Here is a 5,162-nt window from a genome sequence, read left to right on the forward strand (position 1 = left end):
ACTGATAGCTACACTTATATAGCTGTACATAACTGCATGATCATTATTGTTTCACGATAACCTCGTCCGAAATTATAGTTCGTATCCCAGAACTTCTGGAGCCTATCTAACAATATATCTCATGATTCTCAAAGTCTTATATGGCTTTAAAATCCGGACAGCAAAGCTATGAGCACGGTAACCCACAGTAGGTTCCAAACACCACGAAAAGCTTTATAGGGTACGAAAACCCATTTACCCTAGTTCGCAACACCACGACAAGCACAACGTGCCATAGAAACTGATAGGGGCCGTATTGTTTCACCATGACTTTTTATATACTTCTCTAGATATTTCTATACGAAATACTACAGCAGTGTTACTATACGTACGCCATTACAGATGTGATGGATTTTCCTTTAAACCATGGAACGCCATATACTGAACATGCCTAGCGTCTGTTATGGTCGCCTCAGTTTATCACGGTCGTAAAACGCGTATATATATATATATATATCGCATATATATATCCCGCATTGAAACCGTTATTAGCGCGTGCAACCGCGATTAACGAGTTAAGAACATCGCTCTGTATCGATACAACGCAATCTTAGGCACAGTTAACCCATGAAATAACATTAAAATTACCAGTGGTTATAAAGTACACGCATCCAGCCGCAAAACTACTGGGCGTAAATATTTCCAATTTCTCGTGACAATTTCTACAAATTCGCGTGATTAAATGCGATCCTCGCGCGATGTGTGTCCCGATCAATGAACACAATGATCACGAATTTGTGGAATTGTCACGAGAAATTGGAAATGTTTACGCCCTGTATAGTTTTGGGGCAGGATGCGTGTACGTTATAACCACTGGTAATTTTAATGTTATTTCATGGGTTAACTGTGCCTAAGATTGCGTTGTATTAATACAGAGCGATGTTCTTAACTCGTTAATCGTTTAATTAAAAACTACTTAATTAAAAATAACTTAAAAGTGTCCTTTATAGAAAGGTTTCCATTCTACAGAGCGATTAATTCGCCGTATAGCTGCAACTCAGTGGAAATGCTGAAGCGGTGGCCATTCTAGATACATGTCCGCTAACAGATATTTGACTGTAAGCTACATGTCAAAGCTTCACTCACCCATACACCGACTCATTCGCCTACTCTCTCCCCTCTCTATCTCTCACATTATACCCAACAGTCACCCCTATAATGGGCTAAACGCGAGTAATGTAGGCTACGTCCATAGATATCACTAAATCCCGGGTAGCTCTTCATAATCTGTCATATGACGGTAATGTTGCTTGACTATAGGGACGATAAGCCTGCTCTTTTGAAATCATCACCACTTCTTACATAGCATATGGTTGTCAGACTATCCTCACGGAAAGATACATGCCGTATATCTCTTAGAATAATAGTGCAAACACTAATATTGACTGACTTTACTAAGTAGAAGTATTTTCGAAAAACAGCCGCAGCAACAGCATCAGCGCCGCCAATAGCATTCCATCGTTCTCGAAGCTTCGGGAGGCTGAGCGCACACGTGCGCATGCGCAAACCTCGCCGCAGCCGAAGAAATCTCTCAGGTAAACACGACAGCTGCGGTAAAGCAGCATGCAATGCCTGCACTGCCTTCCTTTCCCACTGTCTCGTTGTGCTGCTGTATAGGTATAGTTATATGTTTACTATGGACCACTCACCCGAATGATTCTGTGCGTGCGCGCGTGGGTATATATATAATATATACAAGTGTGTGTGATGAAAATTTACGCACCTGGTATACGCAGCAGCGTATAAAATCCAAATCACTCCAATCTATGTGAGATCACGACGCCACAGCGACAACGTCCAACCACACATTCTCGCACAACGAGGTCGCACATCGCACAGACACTGTCTCGGCCTAGGCTTAGAATTGCCTATCCGGTATGTGGTGCAATGGCTGACGGCTATACATTAAAGCTGATGTATCACAGCCAAGTCAGCCAGCCTGGGTCTGTGTGTGGGGGAGGGGTGTGTGTGTGTGTGTGTGTGTGTGTGTGTGTGCTTTCCGGTTACTATAGCACATCCGGCTAGTGTGTGTGTGTGAGGGGGAGAGGGCGATGTTAACACCCGCCCAGCGCATCAATGCCAGTGGGGAACTCCTCGTCATACCCACAGATTTTACGACTAGCAGCATTCTAGCTATAGGGTGTTTTCAACCCATCTCCTGTACTGTAGGTTTTTACTACGATCACGTTTAAAGATATGCACGACCAAGGTCGTATAGCTAGCCAGTGACAGAAGCAGTTTGCCCACCGCCAGGCCTTGGCAGCGCCAAGGGTGGGCTGCACAGTTTCAATTGCCCATGCAGGGCACAAACCGCATCTGGCCTTGCACTCCCCCACTGAAAGAGTTAACTATACGGCCCTGACTAAACACACACATGCGAATAACTGCTACTGTGCCTACATGTTGGTGGTTTTAGCGCACACTATATAGTATCGCACATTTCCTTGGTTTCTCAGTGTGCGGGTCTGGGGGATAACAATAGCGTTAGAAAGTGCGCTATGGGGCGTGCGGCGCAAGGTGGGCCTACGCAGCCCCGTACCAGCTTTATATTGGGGGGCGCGTGGGTTCGTTTTTCAATGTTGGCATTTGCTCGGCAGGAGCGTGTACAGGATCTTGTACCGAGGGGGTCTAACCCGTTAACCCAAAGTGCGAGCATGCGCGAAGGGGCGGTCGGGGGCCCTCCCCAAGAAATTTTTTAAAATACACCCCCTCAGATTGCGTTTCTTGGCGGCCGAGCAGGGAGGGTCCGGACTCCCTGTGACCCCGCCCTGTACACGCCCCTGCTCGTGGCGCGCGACGGAATAGGCGAAACCAGGCGAGGAGCCAAGCGACCGAAGCGGGGTAGGTGTTGGGAGGGGGTGTTCACGTTCACAGCCGTCCCCGCACAGATGGCAGATTTGGGCAATTATTACACTAAAATGGATGTGACCTGAGGTTGAAATCTTTGCAAATTGCTAAAAAAAATTTTTTTTTTGCCTTGGGAGGGATCGGGGGGGGGGTCGTATCGAACCCACCGAACACCCCCTGGCTACGGCCTGTCCCGACGTACATATAACACATACGTCCAGTGAAGTAATAATTAATATTCTAGTATAACAGTACTATATAGCTCATAGGGTCTATGTTCCCCAGGTACTACGCCCGGAACGTACCTGCTGGTCCTATTTGAAAAGTAGGTTAGGGTTAGGGTTAGCCTGGTTAGGTTAGGTTACGGGCGTAGACGACTTTCCGAGTAGGCCTAACCGAACTTCTTAGACATCGTTAGTGAGTAGGCGCAGGTACGGTCGGCATATTATATAGTAACCAGGGTAGCGTTCCGGCAGTACGCCCGGGGGACATAGAGCACACTCTCACAGCAAGTACTATATTTACAGGAACCCAATAATAATGCGCGTATTCACAATGGCATTGAGTAATTCTTCTAATTTTTAAGTAAAACTATTAATTACATTAGGAGTATATAATAGACCTATCATAGACATGGAAAAATGGATCCGTTATTTTCTCCTGATTACACCTATACTAACTTGAAGGGACTACGTCACTGAATTTCTATGGTCAAAATTGTAAAAAAAATGCCATTTTTAGCAGTTAAAAGTAACAGAACTAACGCAACTAAACCCCCAAATCGTCAAATTCTTACCTTTGATGAAGATTGTTTCTCAAACTGTTAAAATAATCCAAAAACGCTGGCCAATTTTGAATTAAGTTTCTACGACATTACGTTCTCTTTTTTCTATTGCTTGCTATGGGCTGAATGTGTGTCAGCGAGTGTATGCTCACATCGAAACAATATAGTAAAATAGGAAGTATAAATGCAGCAATTGTAACACATAAAATCATAACAAATTACCTAATATTTATGAAAAGTTCGAAATTTTTCATTTTTTATTTTTTTTACTATTTACGGAGTGACGTAATGCACTTTAAATACTGCAAATGCGTTCTAAAGCAAGTTTGAAAGCGTTCTGTGTGGCATCTGTTGCGACTGGTTCGCACAGCTGACTTATAAAGTTCATCAGAGAGTTCTAGTTATTTACTGCGGTTAGCGTCTGCGCATGCGCACATAGACGACCGTGGCGAGCGAGTATGAAAACGACATGCTGTCTAACCGACGGAATGCTGCGCGGACCTGTGTGGAGGATAAAAATAGAAGACCCGCCCACTTTTCCATTTTTGGAGATAAAAATTGAATTCGTGACGTTTACGTTTCACGCGTCATAGCCGCGCGTGCAATATTTGCAACTAATTAGACTAATGCGTGCTTTAATAAGACTTCAACAAATTCACCAATATTAAGCTAAGAACATGTGCTATAATAGGCTAGAATTTAATAGCAAATGTAACTGCAAATCGTTTTCGCACGGTCCATATGATAGTTAGTACATCGTTTTCGCATACCGTCAATCAGCATATCGTATGCGGGCGGGAGCTGGGCGGGGTGCATATATTATCCTCGCAATCACAGTCGGCAGGCAATATCCTCTGTTTAGACCGCCATGTGTATGAAACCAACTCCTTTAATTTAGGACATTTAGCGCCGCCAGGAGAAGGGAATTCGCGGGAGCGGTTCGCCTAATTACACCAGCCTCCTAAACGGACGCCGCAGCATTGACCAGCAGCGCCGAGGCCAGCGGTGGCGTGTAACGTGCGTGCGTGCGCACGTTCGTACGTGTTTGTATGCGGTATATGCGTTATGGCAATAGAGGCTGATTAAGCTAATAATAACTGGATAGGTTACGCGGATCGATTATATTGAGTTCCTGGAAGCAAATTGTAACTGAATCCGACCCACGATTCTGGCAATAGGATATACGCAATCTCTCTCTATCTCTCTCTCTCCTCTCGTCTTGTCCTCTTCTCTCATCACTCTCTCACTCCTCTTCTCTCTCTCTAACTATATATATAATATATAATATATGATATACTATAAATCGTATATATATACTATATAGAGAGAGAGAGAGAGAGAGAGAGAGAGAGAAGAGAGAGAGAGAGAGAGAGAGAGAAGAGAGAGAGAGAAGAGAGAGAGAACGAGAGAGAGAAGAGAAGAGAGAGAGAGAGAGAAGAGAGAGAAGAGAAGTAGAGAGAAGAGAGAGAGAGAGAGAGAGCACAGTGCCTGA

This window comes from Priapulus caudatus, unplaced genomic scaffold, assembly GCF_000485595.1.
Source record: "Priapulus caudatus unplaced genomic scaffold, Priapulus_caudatus-5.0.1 Scaffold730, whole genome shotgun sequence".
Taxonomy (NCBI): domain Eukaryota; kingdom Metazoa; phylum Priapulida; class Priapulimorpha; order Priapulimorphida; family Priapulidae; genus Priapulus; species Priapulus caudatus.